The sequence below is a fragment of the Meles meles genome, chromosome 9 (genome assembly GCF_922984935.1).
Source record: "Meles meles chromosome 9, mMelMel3.1 paternal haplotype, whole genome shotgun sequence".
In the NCBI taxonomy this organism is placed as follows: Eukaryota; Metazoa; Chordata; class Mammalia; order Carnivora; family Mustelidae; genus Meles; species Meles meles.
In genome coordinates, this window is record NC_060074.1 from 93,143,630 (window position 1) to 93,161,269 (window position 17,640).

General features: G+C 36.2%; 1 pseudogene; it reads left to right on the plus strand.

The window, feature by feature from the left end:
• The first annotated feature begins 5,825 nt into the window (after nucleotides 1-5,825).
• LOC123950447 lies at nucleotides 5,826-6,709 on the plus strand (annotated as a pseudogene).
• The last annotated feature ends 10,931 nt before the right edge of the window (nucleotides 6,710-17,640 follow it).

Here is a 17,640-nt window from a genome sequence, read left to right on the forward strand (position 1 = left end):
AAAGAGTGAGGCTATAAGGGAATTTTAGCAGTTGGTAGATCAAAAATTAAAACACACACACACACACACACACACACACACACAATCACATCATTATCCCAAATCATAAGAATATTTGTTGCCCATCTATCTTACTATAAAACTTCCTAGTATTTCCAGATGTTTCTATCCCTAAATATATCTGAAGTTCTCCAGGGGAGTACATAATGTTCACGAACCATTTCCTACCATTTCTGTCATGCTGCTTCCTTCTGAGGGAATAGAAACTGGTGCCCTCCTAGAGGACAGACACCATATTGACCAGTTTCTGAAACCTCCATGCCACCATTAGTAGCTAAAAATCTACTACTGATGGCTCTGTATTCCTTTCTGCCTTGGATTTGATTTGTCCTGGAAACAATAGCTCCAGGAGTGGCAAAATCTTTTTCAATTCAAAGCAGTTCACTCTGCCATGGCCCATAAAGTACACTCATATTACCAAATTAATTGTGCTAGTAGTAATTGAATTTTCAGTGGTCTATGTGGGGAGAACTAGAACTTTCAGCTCACCCATAGCTTTGATAAAGAGACATACTCCTGCTTTCAAAATCCTTCTATCTTCTATGCTATGCTATCCCCAGGTATCTTATTGCTCTTAGTTGGATTCCAGGTCCTTGCCAGTTCACTGATTTATTTTAATATCTTACATGTCAATGGAGAGGGGTCATGGACTTATATTCATTTCTCCCTTTTCTCATAAGTCTTATTTGTTATGTATTCATTTGTTTTCACAAATAATTGCAAAGAAGAAGACAGGCTGCTAACCTGACAGCAACCAATGATGAAATGAATACATCTGGGTATACTGGGAAAGGCATGATAGAACTCCATAAGTAAGCAGAGTTTAAGTCCCATGCCCATTCTGTGCCCTATGACACTAGTCATAGAAAGAAGAGTTAACACTAGTTAGAGCAAGGGTCTAAGAAAGAGCAGTCAGCAAGAAGTAGTGTGGCCAGGGAAGGAAAAGTCTGTAACGGGGGTGAGTTGTGATGGATGCAGACAACGGACTGGAGAAACATCTCTTTTGTTTGGTTTATGCATCATGAGGAAAGGGATGGCATTTAGGAATGGGAGCAGGGTCATCAGAAATTAGAAATACTGGTGACAGAAATATTGGGAGGGCTCCTGAGTTTGATTCCCTTTTTTGTTTCCCCAAGGCCAGTGTATTTTGAAACTGTTCTCCAAAGTGCTTTTAATGATTACAATTCATAATTATTCCAACTTTAATATCAATTCTAAAGAAATGACAGTATTCTTGTGCTTTAAAAAACTATGCTGTGATGGAGCACTGGGTGTTGTGCAAAAACAATGAATACTGTTACGCTGAAAAAATAAATTAATTTGAAAAAAAAACTATGCTATGAAACTATGCTACTTTTGAATATATTAGCTTTATTCTGGAGTGATGTTAGAAATTCTCCCACCTTCAAATATTTTCTTTTATCAGTGTCCATTGTGTATGTCTTGAGTCTTTAGAATTTTAACCTTTTAATAGGGGTTAATAGCAGAGAAGTTAATTACATTGCATTATGGAATAAAGGCATTGAACATGATTTCATTACTATTTCCACACATGGTGGAATGATGAGCAACAGAACCTACATCTTATTTTGTGGATAGAGAAGAAGGAAGAGGAGAGTATTAGCAGAACAAGGTATCAAAGACCATTATGGACAACCTCAAAGTGCAACAATAGAAAATCCAATATTCCCTGAGATGATATATCTCTATACAAGAAGGCAGCCCTGGGAGAAGTGACTCCAAGAAGGGGAACAAAGGATGTAGGTATAAGAAGTAGAGTTCTGAGATGGATTCGTGCGGGCAAGGCACTAGGGGGTGCCTGAAGGATACTATAGGAGAGACTTACGTGTACAGAATAAAGTAAGAAGGATAACATCGGGGCTTGAAAAAACCGTGAGTTGAATTCATCTGTAAAGTTCTCCATAGGTTCTAGAGGGAGTCATCATCAAATACAGGGAATTGGAGCTCATTCCAATTCCTGAACCTGGGGGATTCCATTTTGCTTGACTGGAATTACTCTATATTCACTGATACTTAACCATAAGCACCCTCAGACTTAAAAATGACAACACATTCTCCAGCGTCTCTTCCCTCACTATGCAATTGTACAACTGTGCTGAAAAAAGACTAATGAATATACTTATACTATAAGTATTTGATTGTAAACCATGCTAAATACATCATACCTATTGCTTTATTTAATTCTTAACTCTTAAAAGCATTTACATATTAGGAAACTGAAATAGAGGAATTGGGATTTGGATCATCTTTCTGAAGGCTCTTAGCACTTGAAGTTTTTATATATAAAAGAACTATGTGTCCTGCCCCCCCAAAAGTGGGGCATTTTCTTACCCTACCTCTCTTATAATCATTCATTTAATGAATTGTTTGACATTTGACATCTTTGAGACCTCCTTCCTTCCTTTTATGTTGATTATAGCTCATTAATAATTTACAGAAGGAAGTTCCCTAGTACAGCTGTGCTTTTGGACATCTCCTGTGGGAGATGATACAACACTATAGATAATTATATAGCCTTCAGCTTCCCATAGATCTTGTCTTAAATCAAATTTTTCATTATTTCAGATGTATGTCCTCAGGAAAGCCACTCATCTTCTCTAAGCCATTTTCCTCAAATAGGCATTTTCATAAAATAGAGATAATAAATAAAATAGAGTTATTTTGAGGATTAAATGAGATCGTGTGTGTAAGGAGACATGATCCCTGCTTCATGAAGCTTAAAGCCTAGTATGAGTGCATAAACAGACAATCCAATAAAACCAAAACAAAAATGAAAACTACCCATAAGAAATATATTAACAATCCAAATAAAACTATGTTTAACATTGAAAAGAAAGTTAAGAAATTATAATGTTTTATAAAAAAATAACAATTTTATTTGAGGCATAAATGTGGCAAGGTATATGATTTAGATTTTACTCATACTTTATCTTAAACATTGGGAAGTTCTTGAAGACTTAAGAAAAAGCAACATCATAAGATTTTCATTTTAAATTGGTCATTTGGGCTGCCAAATGGAGAATGGATGGAGGAGGGAAGAGGGCAAAAAAGGACAAGTGCTGGCAGGCCAGGTAAGCAATCAGAATGATCAGAGGATATACATGGATTTAAGTAATATCTTGGAAGTCAAATTAACAAGACTTTATAATGGACTAAATATAGGAGTCAAGGAGAAGTGGTAAGATATCAAAGACAATTCTAAGATTTCTGGCTTTAGCAGTATAGAGATTGAGAAATCTAGAGATGGAGCAGATTTAGTGTGGGAGAAGGATGATCAAGAGATCAGTTTTGCGGAGGCTACATTTTAGGAACATTTGAGCTGTTTAAGCAGATGTATAGAATAGTCAGCAGGCCCTCATGTCTGAGGTCTGTACTGGACAAGTACATTCAGGAAGCACTAAATCTGTATGATTTCATAGATATGGCAAAGCATGAGATCATTGGAGAAGTGTGTAGAGAAAAGGGTGGAAAAATTAGCCATAAATATACCCAATATTTGAAGGTAGAGGAACTATTAAAAGAATAAAAAGATCTTGAGAGTGACAAAAATAGAAAATGAAGATTTATTGTCTTCATATGGCACATTTTTATACTTTTTTAATACTATATGTCACTTTATACTATATGGCACAATTTTATACTTCAATAGAAATTTTAATTTTCTACTTTTTCTTATCTAGTAGCATTATTTTTCTAATGAGATGAACATTTCTAGGTAGAGATTATGATTCTTCCTCCTTTGGTGCTTTATATTGCAAGAGTGCAAGAAATATTTTTGATTGATTCGAGAAAAAGAGATGATAAAATAAAGATTCTAACTTAGAACACTGAAAGTCATCTTTCCTTACATATCAAATGCTTATGGTCTTTAATGGACCATTAAGAAGGTTTTAACTCATCTCTTTGCATAAGCGAGAAGGAAACTTTTCGTAGCAAAACCATTTTATTCCTTGTCTACTTAAATCAGATATCTTATTTGTTAGTCGATTAGGGCCATTCAATTGCAATAAAGACTCTAAATCAGAGGTTGACAAAATAGGCAAGTATCTGATTATGTTTCTGGACTTATTCAATGGCTAATCAAAACTATAATCTTTACTTGATTACATGTAAGAGGGGTAACTCTTCAGTTTTGTATTCAGTTAATCATGAAACCAAAAAAATCTGTTAAAATACTTCATAGCCTTTATACCACCTATCCACAGGTACAGTAATTACTGAAAGGCAAAAAGAAGAGTGGGGAGAAAGATTATTTCTAAGAGAATTTTAGTTTTAATACTTACTTAAATTATGGCTGCATGATTGTCGAGAGAGATCTACAGAGTAAATGAAAGAGTTTTGGTGGAAGATGGCACTTAAGTTTAAAAGTAAGAAATATAGGTAGTTGTGTTTATCATTTGACTGTGGTGATGCTCTGATTTTCCATGTACTTAATTGGGGAACTAGACATTCATTGGATGAGACTTTTGACCAAACAAAAACAAAAACAATGCCCCCCCCAAAAAACCACCAGCAAATCTTGTTCTTTGGGTAACAGCTGTTGTATTACTTTAGCTGGATTCATGTATATATATATATATATATTTTTAATAAATATATATTTTTATAAATAAATATATATTTTTGTAAATAAATATATATTTTTATAAATAAATAAATAAATTTATTTATTTATTTGTTTGAAAGAAAGAAAGAGCATGAAAGGAGGAGGGGTAGAGGCAGAGGTACAGAGAAATTTCAGCAGATTCCAGCTGAGAGCTGAGCCACCCTGAGATCATGACCTGAGCTCATATCAATGCTTGACCAACTGAGCCACCCAGGTGCCTCTTTATTGGAGGTCTTTGAACAGTGCATGTATAGCTTCCAAAAAATCTGTATATATATATATATATATTCATTCTTTCATTCAGTCAAAAGATATTTATTGAAGATTTATAAGTATTGATATATGCATAAGTATATATGTATATACACATCATGCCATTTATTATATATGACACAAATATATGTGTGTGGGCAATGTATTATGTACATTGTATGTACATATATGTACATGTAATATATTATAATTATATAATTATATTACATGTGTGTGCATTCATAAACACATATGTTCCCTAAGATAACCAGAAACTACTAAAAATGATTTTCAGTTATTTAGATTATCTGCACACCAAAAAAATTTTAGGGAGACAGTTTAAATAGTTTTTTCTCTATTTTATTTTTTTCAATCTTATCATTTATTTACTTATTTTTCTTTCTCCAGATTTTTATTTAAGTTCCAGTTAGTTAAGTATACAGTGTAATGTTAGTTTCAGATGTAGAATTTAGTGATTCATCACTTATGTACTTACCTTCCATCCTTTTTCCCCATCTCTCCTTTCATTCCCAAATTTCTGAGTGATACAAGATATAATAGACACTAGTGTCTAACTGACTTACAGAATATGCCTCTATTTTTCATTTTAAATATGATTTTTTAAAATATTGCTATAATAGGCATACTTTAGTGGTTCTGGATCCAGAATATCTGAGTACAACGTCCTAGCTGACAAACTTGAACAAGTTTTTCTGAGTCTTTGTGACTCAGTCTCCTTGTCTGCAAGATAGAGATAATAACAGTGCTTACTCTGAAGGGTTGTGAAGACTAATGAGTCTTTTTTCCAATGCTACCCAGGGAGGGGTCCTATGGCATTGTTGCATTGTTTTGAGTTTCCATTGTAACTTAAAGGGAAACTTTCACAATGTCTGGAGCCCTTGATGTCCTGCAAATGAAGGAGGACGGTGTCCTCAAATGTCTTGCAGCAGGAATCCCCTTAGATGGCACCAAACTTGACTTCCAAACAGAAGTGTACATTTACAAAAGGAAAAGTAATGGCATCTACACCATATATCTGAAGAGAACCAGGGAGAGGCTTCTGTTGGCAGCTCCTACAATTGTTGCACTTAAAACCCAGCTGACGTTACTGTCATATCATCCAAGAATACTGGCCAGCGAGCTGTGCTGAAATTTGCTGCTGCTACTGGAGCCACTTCTATTGTTGACAGCATTATTCCTGGTACCTTTACTAACCAGATCCTGACAGCCTTCCCGGAACTGGGACTCTGGTCGTTCCTGATCCCAGAGCTGACCACTAGCCTCTCACAGAGGTGTCCTCTGTTAACCTGCCTAGCACTGCTGTTTAACACAGACTCTCCTCTGTGCTATGTGGACATTGCTATCTCTTGTAACAACAAAGGAGCTACCTCAGTAGGTCTGATATGGTGGATTCTGGTCCCAGAAGTTCTGCACATGTGTGGCACCATTTCCTGTGAAAAACCATGAGAGTCAGGCCTGATCTCTACTTCTACAGAGATCCTAACGAAATTGAGAAAGAAGAGCAGGCTTCTGCTGAAAAGCCTGTGACCAAGGAGGAATGTCAGGGTGAAATGCAGGGCTCCAGCTCCTGAGTTCACTGCTACTCAACCTGAAGTCACAGATTGGTCTGAAGGTATGCACGTGCCCTTGGTGCCTAGTCAGCAGTTCCTTACTGAAGACTGGAACGCCCAGCTGGCCCCTGAAGACTGGTCTGCATCTCCCACTGCTCAGGCCACTGAATGGGCAGGAACAAGGACTGAGTGGTTTTAAGCTGCTCTTCTACAAATGCAAACAAAATGGAAATAAGGTTGGCAGAAAATGAACAGTGTCTAAAAACAAACAACAACAAAACACATATAAATTACATATATATATAGTTACATATAAAGTAACTATAGTTACATATAAAGTAACTATATATATAGTAATATATATAAAATAAAAATATATAAAAACAAAACAAACAACAACAAAACACATATAAATTACATACATATATAGTTACATATAAAGTAACTAGAACAGAAACTAAGGGCTCAGTGCATCAATACATGTTAGCTATTGCTATTTTCCTTCTAATCTCATTTGTTAAAGATTTTTTTTTTTTTTGGTGTCATTTTAAAATATGTAATACGAGTTCAAATTTCATAATTGCTCTAGTAAATCTCTGCTTCCTTTTTACCTGGTCTGCATTTTTGTCTTTGGAAAAATTCTGCCTTAAAAAAGCCAGTTTTCGGGGCGCCTGGGTGGCTCAGCGGGTTAAGCCTCTGCCTTCGGCTCAGGTCATGATCTCAGGATCCTGGGATCGAGCCCTGCATCAGGCTCTCTGCTCAGCGAGGAGTCTGCTTCCCTTCCTCTCTTTCTGCCTGCCTCTCTGCCTACTTGTGATCTCTGTCTGTCAAATAAATAAATAAAATCTTAAAAAAAAAAAAAAGCCAGTTTTCCTACTTATAAATTCACCTAATTACCACTTTGCCTAAAATAAAGCCCCCTTGGGAGTTTTTATATTCATTTAATAGATTTTCATTTTTTGCCATATTTTAAATTATATACAGTCCTTTAAATTAATGTACCTAATATTTACTATGACAAATAGCTGTGAAAAAAAAATCACATTTACAGCATTTTGTGCTTTAGGAGACTGTTTTATATCCCTTCAGTGATTCTTCCTATTTTTGTCCATTTTCATGACTTAAAAACTCTTTTTCCTAAAAAAAATTGCATTAATATAGCATATTTCTAATAGTATTATGTGAACTATTTCATATAAATTATATAGTTTCCAAGATGCTTGAGTTATATAATTTATGATATAGCTTTTACAAAATAATAGACAAAATGGAGTATTACAACTCTCTTTGAAGCATTAGTGTAATTTAGTCTCTAAATCTGGGTATATATACTCTTTCTAAATTATTGCACATTATAATCCAGTATTATTTTATGAATTAGGTATCTTTTTAAAAATCTGAGTTTAATGAAATTGTAATCTATTTCTCATTTCTTTGATAATATCTTTGATTAATGTCAATGTCTCACTAAACAGAAGCACCTATTTGGTTGATTTATAAGAATTTAATGTATACATCAGACATAGAGAACATAGAAATTAGCATTAATTTGCAAAAACTAATCACAGAAGATAAAATATGAAATATGTTTTACAAAACTGTCAGATTTGATAAGCACTTGTTATTAGAAACAGACTTTTGAGATGAGTTTCTTGAAAAACTGAAAAATTCAGTTTTCAATATTGAATAAAATATTAAAATATGCCACATACACAATGCCATTAGTAATGTAATGCTGCAAAAATAATGACTTTGTATATTTGTAGTAAGTATTCATATTGGAAGTCCCTTAATAAAAATATATTGTAAAATTTCCTCAGATAACATAAAAATGACACGAAAAATCCTGGTCTCCAAAATGACCACAAAAAAGACACTAAATTTAAGAAGAGCTCTGTGTTAGACAATGAGATGTAGTTTAGCTTTTAAAACAGTTTGTTTTGAAGGCTGTGCTTAGAAATGGGCTTTCTCAAAACCAAATTATTCAAAGAATGTTTTATTGAAATTTGTTTATGACCAATTCCAGTATTCATTAGAAGGTGAGATCCTTGAAGATAGGATTTTTGTCTGTTTTTTGTGCCCTATTTCTCCAGCACCTAGAAGAGGGTCTGAAGCATAACAGGGGATCATAGACATTTATTGAATGAATGAATACATGAAGTTATTAATAATCATGTCGACATTTTTCCAGGCCAAACTTATTGGAGCAAAATTAAATGTAATAGAACTTTGGGATCTCGACAATGCTGTGGTCTGAATATCAACATTCATCCAAAAAAATGCATAAGGAAAACTTTGATCCTGTCCTTCATTAATCCCTGAGCAGATGCAGGATATATTCCAGTTAGGTATATGTCCTTGTAAGGTGAGATTTTTATGAAAATCCTGTCTTATAAAACTCTACCTCTACTGTTAAGGCATAGGGGCTGGTTTTTAACTAACAACACAAAAGAGCAGAAGTCCAGAGGCTAGAGAGCAAACTCATTGCCCCTTACAGCTGTCAAAGTCTAAATGAGAGAATTAACCTTTAAAGAAGATTTATCATACTTTAAGCATCCATTCTTACTTCCACACAGTCTTAAACCTATTCCTTTATTAATTATGCCAGCATAGAGCTAACCCCTATAACTGTGAACTAGCTTCACCTCTTTGGTAAAATTGGGCTTTATCATGATAATAAAGCTTATATCTAAGAGTACTTCAAAAAATGGCCCTAAAATATTCTAACTGTGTTTTTGGTATGTTTGTTATTGATAAGTATTTTATTATATTGTATGAGAGGATTTTGTTTCAGTTTTCATGTCAGGACTAGCTGCTTTTATGTAATTTTTATGTAATTGTTTGATGGCTCAGCTGCCATGATTGCATTTTTATGTTCTCTGTTAGCTTAGAGATAAACTCCTAGGCCACTTATTGCAATGCAATTGTTTTGATCTCAGTGTATTGTGGGTGTGTGTGTGTGTGGTTTAGGCATTAGCTTTACCACCAGCAGCATTTTATGTCTTATCCTTATTTTGCTTTCTTCTTTATTAAACACATTAAATTATATTATTTTAATAAAATATACCTGTCCTTATAAAGAAAATTTAATCAATTTTAAATAAGATAGGATTATCAATTATAGATTAATCAATAAAAACAAACAATTTTATCTTACAAATTAGGAAGGAAGTAAATTAAGAGAAATGATTTGGTTATAAAGGCTTTGCAATTGGCAAGATTATTTCATCATTATTAAAAATCACCAAATACCCTATGAAGACTAGTCCTTCAAAATATAATATACTATGGGGAGAGAACTTTAAAATACCCCTTAATTTTTTTTTTTAAGATTGTATTTATTTATTTGACAGAGAGAGATCACAAGTAGACAGAAAGGCAGGCAGAGAGAGAGAGAGGGAAGCAGGCTCGCTGCTGAGCAGAGAGCCCGACGTGGGACTCGATCCCAGGACCCTGAGATCATGACCTGAGCCGAATGCAGCAGCTTAACCCACTGAGCCACCCAGGCGCCCCAAAATACCCCTTAATTTTTTTTATTTGCAGTTGAAACCTATTCTGATAATGAAGGTGAGTGTGGAGATGAAGGAAAGGCAATGCCAAAGAAATAAATGAATAAATAGATGGATAGCATCAATATAAGAAAGAGATAAACATCTTTGAGGACTTTTAGCTGCCCACTATGTGATCCTCAGTGCATTCTGAGATCTTGGATATCCCCAGGGAATAAGTGATGCAGAATCAGGCATCCTGAGGAACACTTTCCAGGTTGATGGGGAAGATGTGGTTTTTTACTTTTAATATTTATTTATTTATTCATTTTTGGCTTTTTTGAATTTAATTTTATTTTTTCAGTGTTCCAAGATTCATTGTTTATGCACCACTCCCAGTGCTCCACGCAATATGTGTCCTTCTTAATATCCACAACCGGGCCTTCCCAACCCTCCCACTTCCTCCCCTCCAAAACCCTGTTTGTTTCTCAGAGTCCTCAGTCTCTCATGGTTCGTCTCCCCCTCTGATTTCCGCCAACTCACTTCTCCTCTCCATCTCCCCATGTCCTCCATGTTATCCCTTATGCTCCACAAGTAAGTGAAACCATATGATAATTGACTCTCTCTGCTTGACTTACTTCACTTAGCATAATCTCCTCCAGTCTCATCCATGTTGATACAAATTTGGGTATTTATCCTTCCTGATGAAGGCATAACACTCCATTATATATATGGACCATATCTTCTTTTTCCATTTGTCTTTTGAAGGACATCTTGGCTCTTTCCATAGTTTGGCAGCTATGGCCATTGCTGCTATGAATACTGGGGTACAGATGGCCCTTCTGTTGACTACATCTGTATCTTTGGGGGTAAATACCCAGTAGTGCAATTGCAGGGTCATAGGGAACCTCTATTTTTAATTTCTTAAGGAATCTCCACACTGTTTTCCAAAGTGGCTGCACCAACTTGCATTGCCACCAACAGTGTAAGAGGGTTCCCCTTTCTCCACATCCTTTCCAACACTTGTTGTTTACTGTCTTATTAATTTTGGCCATTCTAACTATTGTAAGGTGGGAACCACTTAATGTGGTTTTGATTTGAATCTCCCTGATGGGTAGTGATGATGAACATTTTTTTCATGTGTCTGTTAGCCATTTGTATGTTTTCTTTGGAGAAGTGTCTGTCCACGTCTTCTACCCATTTTTGACATGATTATCTGTTTTGTGCGTGTTGAGTTTGAGGAGTTCTTTATAGATCTTGGATATCAGCCCTTTATCTGTAGTGTCATTTGCGAATATCTTCTCCCAATCTGTGGGTTGCCTCATTGTTTTGTTGACTATTTCCTTTGCTGTGCAGAAGCTTTTGATCTTGATGAAGTCCCTAAACTTCATTTTCACTTTTGTTTCCTTTGCCTATTTATTTATTTAGAGCATGAGTGGAGGAAGAGGCAGAAAGAGAGGGAGAGAGGGAATCTCAAGCAGATTCTCCACTGAGCTCGAAGCCCTACACAGGACTGGATCTCGTGACCCTGAGGTCATCACCACCTGAGCCAAAATCAAGAACCTGACACTTGACAGACTGAACCACCCAGGCATCCTGGGAAGGTGTTGTTGAAAAGATTTGTCACAGCCACTAATGTCTGAATCTCTCTTCTGTCTCTGATCATGTTTCATCATACTAGACTTCAGGTTTCTGAATTCTCACTTAGATAACTCCCTTGGTCATCTCAGGAACCCTACATTCTCCCTCAATTAACTGCCCAAATGCCACCTCCCAGAATAGGGGTTCAATCTGATTACTGCAGCCTAGGCATATCCATGGATATTATCTTAGTCTCATTTTCTGTGCAGGACAGATGAGGCTAGATATGTGGATGCTGAAAGGCCTAAGGATAATCTGTCTGCCTGAGTCAGCAGAAGGGTCAGTGTTTTAGGTCCTAAAGGAAAGCTTAGTGAGGCAGGTTGCAAATGGCCAGAGAGGTTTTTGCAGGGTTGTATTTCTTTGGGGCTGGAAGGCAGATGACCTTAAGATTCCTGAGAAGGTTCCAAATAAGTAGTATATTACAGCTTTCCTATACCAAATTCCCCCTTTCCTCCTAAGCACTCAACCAGACACTCCTCATTTACTGAACTCATAAAATTTCCACTAATGGATGGAACTAATTGTTCCCTAGTTTCGGACCTGGGTTCTGCTGCCTCTACTTTTACTATTATAAGTAGGATTGGGGCCAAATCATTACAGATGGTGCCAAGGTGTCCAATTATGCACTTGAGAGGTCAAGGAGTGCACTTTTCCCCCTTTTAAAACATACAAATCAATTTATATCTTAAAAAGAATTTAGTTTTGAAGTGCACATAAAGTCATGGTGCTTTCTTCAAGTTTTGTTTTCTCTTGATTAAATAAACTCTCGGGTATGAAGCTCTGGTATTATTAAGAAAAAATATGGATTCAATGGTCTTGGGGTCCTTATCTTAGAAACCATTTCTTTGGATTTGTTCATATGTTTTTTTTTTTCCTTCAAATTTTAAATTAGGGAAGGAGGGAAAATCATTAAGAATAGCATCATTTAAGTACACCATTGTTCAAATTTTGAATTTCGACATGAAGTAGAACAGTGTTTACAGGTAAGGAGGATGAAAGGATGAGAGGTGGTACAAACATAATCTGAATTACCTGAAGAGCTTTGAAAAATACAGTATTCATTTTCTTTATTTCTTATGGTTCGGGTGAGAGAAATGAGGAAAAGAATGGTTGCACTGAGCAAGTACTGCTTGTGTACTCTCTTTTTCTGGTTGGAAAGCATTTGACACCTTGAAATAAGATATTAGCTAATTTACAAATATTGTCTGTGCTGGACCTTGACTTGTTTGTTTTGAAATCTGTTCCTGTTCAGTTAGTATCCCTGGATGCAGAGCTTGGTGGCAGAGAAGCAAATCTATGGTTTCAAATTCCTCCAGGTAACCCTGGCTATTGGGCTCCAATAACTTGCTGCTTCTAGGCATCCTGCTGCTCCTGCCAGTCCTCAGGTTGCTTCACCATCTATTTTGGTGATATTTTATCACCTGGGGAACCAATTCCCTGTATTAAGTTTCCTCTGTTTTAAATAATTAATTTTTTTCCTGCTTCAATCTAAATGAGATACTTTATGATATACTCCCAACTTCTTGAAGCAAGATAGTATATTTACTGGCTCTCATAACTAAAAGACCAAGCATTGTAGTTTGATTTGGAGGTCTAATGATGTTACCAGATATAATCTGACTGGGAGATTTCTTGTTTGTTTTGTTCCCTCTGGATTGACACCACTTTCAATTTTAGTATCACTTTATGATAATACAAATTCCAAAAGGACAAAGAACTGACTTTCCTAGTAACTACCAACCTCCTGCAGGCAGCCAGTCATGGCTGCTGGATCAGTTCCCCAGGCTCTGCCCACTTCAGTGATTAAGTTTTTATCAGCCCATACTGCTCCACTGTAGAACCAGGCTCTGTCTTGTCCTTTTCCACTTTCAGTGCTTTTCGACTTCAGCAGAGGTATGCTTTTCTTCCCCCCCCCTTTTTTAAAAGATTTTTTTATTTATTTGAGAGGGAAAGAGAGAGAGAGAGAGCTAGGGGGATGAGCAGAAGGAACGGTAGAGAGAGAATACTCAAGCAGACTCCCCACCAACCATGGAGACCAATTCAGGGCTTGATCCCAGAAGCCTGAGATCATGACTGGAACTGAAAGCAAGAGTCAGACACTTAACTGACTGAGTCACCCAGGTGCCACAGAGATCCTTCTCTCTGAAGGAGTTGACAGAATTTGATGATTTAGGAAGTTCAGACACAACTTTAGGAAATGAGAAGAACTGCATTTCCAAATGGTCACTACTGGCTTATAATGAACATATAACCCATAAGGCAATGAAATAAGTGAATAACCACTTTATTTTGAAATGTAAATAGGGGACTTGTTAATTATCCATTCCCTAGGTAGAAATCTAAGTTGTTTAAACCTCAATGTAATATGCATTCACAAAAAGAAAGTCCTTAAATCTGAAAGCAGAAAACTAGGCAATAAGACTGGTAATATTTAAGAGACCAATAAATAGCACTCTTCTCTTAGTCTCTTGAGTTCTGAGCAAATTTAGGTAAATAAACTGAAGAGAAAGACAGAATAGAATATCATTTTTTGGAGGAGATTGAAGCAGTCATCAAAAATCCCCCAATAAACAAGAGCCCAGGGCCAGAGGGCTTCCCAGGGAAACTCTACCAAACATTTAAAGAAGAATTAATTCCTATACTCCTGAAACTGTTTCAAAAAATAGAAATGGGAGAAAAACTTCCAAACTCATTTTATAAGGCGAACATTACCTTGACCCCAAAACCAAACAAAGATCCCATCAAAAAAGACAATTACAGGCCAATATCCTTGATGAACACGGATGCAAAAATTCTCACCGAAATACTAGCCAATAGGATCCAACAGTACATTAAAAGGATTATTCACTATGACCAAGTGGGATTTATTCCAGGGCTGCAAGTTTGGCTCAACATCCGCAAATCAATCAATGTGATACAATACATTAATAAAAGAAAGAACAAGAACCATATGATACTCTCAAGAGATGCTGAAAAAGCATTTGACAAAGTACAGCATCCTTTCTTGATCAAAACTCTTCAAAGTGTAGGGATAGAGGGCACATACTTCAATATCATCAAAACCATCTATGAAAACCCACCACAAGTATCATTCTCAATGGAGAAAAACTGAGAGCTTTTCCACTAAGGTCAGGAACACGGCAGGGATATCCACTCTCACCACTGCTATTCAACATAGTACTAGAAGTCCTAGCATCAGCAATCAGACAACAAAAAGAAATTAAAGGCATCCAAATCACTAAAGAAGAAGTCAAACTATCACTCTTTGCAGATGATATGATACTATGTGTGGAAAACCCAAAAGACTCCACTCCAAATCTGCTAGAACTTGTTTAGGAATTCAGTAAAGTATCAGGATATAGAATCAATGCACAGAAATCAATGGCATTTCTATATACCAACAACAAGACAGAAGAAAAAGAAATTAAGGAGTCAATCCCATTTACAATTGCACCCAAAACCATTAGATACCTAGGAATAAACCTAACCAGAGAGGCAAAGAATCTGTACTCAGAAAACTATACAGTACTCATGAAAGAAATTGAAAAAGAAACAAAGAAATGGAAAAATGTTCCATGCTCATGGACTGGAAGAACAAATATTGTGAAAATGTCTATGCTGCGTAAAGCAATCTACACGTTTAATGCAATCCCTATCAAAATACCATCCATTTTTTTCAAAGAAATGGAACAAATAATCCTAAAATTTATATAGAACCAGAAAAGACCTTGAATAGCCAGAGGAATGTTGAAACAGAAAGCCAAAGTTGGTGGCATCACAATTCCAGACTTCAAGCTCTATTACAAAGCTGTCGACAGTATGGTACTGGCACAAAAACAGACACATAGATCAATGGAACAGAATAGAGAGCCCAGAAATAGACCCTCAACTCTATGGTCAACTAATCTTCGACAAAGCAGGAAAGAAGATCCAGTGGAAAAAAGATAGTCTGTTCAACAAATGGTGTTGGGAAAATTGGATAGCCACATGCAGAAAAATGAAACTGGATCGTTTTCTTATACCACACACAAAAATTGACTCAAAATGAATAAAAGACTCCAGTGTGAGAAATGAATCCATCAAAATCCTTGAGGAGAACACAGGGAGTAACCTCTTTGATCTCAGCTGCAGGAACTTCTTCCTAGAAACATTGCCAAAGACAAGGGAAACAATGGCAAAAATGAACTATTTGGACTTCATCAAGATCAAAAGCTTTTGTACAGCAAAGGAAACAGTCAACAAAACTGAAAGACAGTGGGCAGAATGGGAGAGGACATTCACAAACAACATATCAGATAAAGGGCTAGTATCCAAAATCTATAAAGAACTTATCAAACTCAACAGCCAAAGAACAAATAATCCAATCAAGAAATGAGCAGAGGACGTGAACAGGCATTTTTGCAAAGAAGACATCCAGATGGCCAACAGACACATGAAAAAGTGTTCCACATCACTTGGCATCATGGAAATACAAATCAAAACCACAATGAGATATCACCTCACACCAGTCAGAATGGTCAAAATTAACAAGTCAGAAAATGACAGATGCTGGCAAAGATACGGAGAAAGGGGAGCCCTCCTACATTGTTGGTGGGAATGCAAGCTGGTGCAACCACTCTGGAAAACAGGGTGGAGGTTCCTCAAAAAGTTGAAAATAGAGCTACCCTACAACCCAGCAATTGCACTACTGGGTATTTACCCTAAAGATACAAATGTAGTGATACGAAGGGGCACATGCACCTGAATGTTTATAGCAGCAATGTCCACAATAGCCAAACTATGGAAAGAACCTAGATGCCCATCAACAGATGAATGAAAGAAGAAGTGGCATATTATATATATATATATATATATATATATATATATATTATGCAGCCATCAAAAGAAATGAAATCTTGCCCTTTGCGAAGACATGGATGGAACTAGAGGGTATTATGCCTAGTGAAATAAGTCAATCAGAGAAAGACAATTATTATATGGTCTCCCTGATATGATGAAGTTGAGAGTCAATGTGGGGGTTTGGGGGGGTAGGAAAGGAATAAATGAAACAAGATGGGATCAGGAGGGAGACAAACTATAAGAGACTCTTAATTTCACAAAACAAATTGAGGATTGCCAGGGAGAGGGGGGTAGAGAGAGGGTGGTTGGGTTATGGACATCAGGGAAGGTAAGTGCTATGGTGAGTGCTGTGAAGTGTGTAAACCTGGTGGTTCACAGACCTGTACCCCTGGAGCTAATAATACATTATATGTTATTAAAAAAATTAAAAAATTTAAAAAAAGAATATCATTGTTTCTTATTGGAAAGGCTGGAATGGTCTTTCTACTATAGACACACTCACTGAGGGCTATTGCTTTATACTTCTGAATTCTCAAAAAGAATGACATGTATCTTAAGAATCACTTCTAGAAAGTAGGTCTTGGTCCTGAACTATGTGTGGTTTGCCCCCCTGGAACAGCAACAGAGAAAAATGCATTCATCCAGTAATCCAAAGACAGGAGAATGGGCCCAAGTTGAGTGTGCTCAATTGCCTTTCAGTTCCACCAATGAGATGTCAGTCTCACCTTTGGGAGTGAATAGGAATTACCAAGTAGGTAGAGGATTTTATTTTCTGGGCACAGGTTAGGATATTTGGAGCAGAAATGATCCCCAGAAATTGGCCCCTTTCCAAAACCCATAAAATATATGTAATATTTTTTGATTTAAGAAGGTTTATCATTGGATAAAGACTTCATAAATTTAATGTATTAAAATGTAAAACACATAGCATATGACTCCAAAAAAAAAAAAAAATCAGCATGATTATCACTGAAGTGAGTCTTTGATACCAAATCTTTAGTGGACTTAGCATTAAAAAAAAATGATTGTGGATAATAGAACAGGCCATTAGTATTATTGTCTGGTGATTGTAAAAAGCACAAAATTGTGGAGCTTTAGTCTAAAAGCATGGCATAGCAATCAAAAGAAATTATTTTCCCATTAAATTGTACTTCTTCTCCCG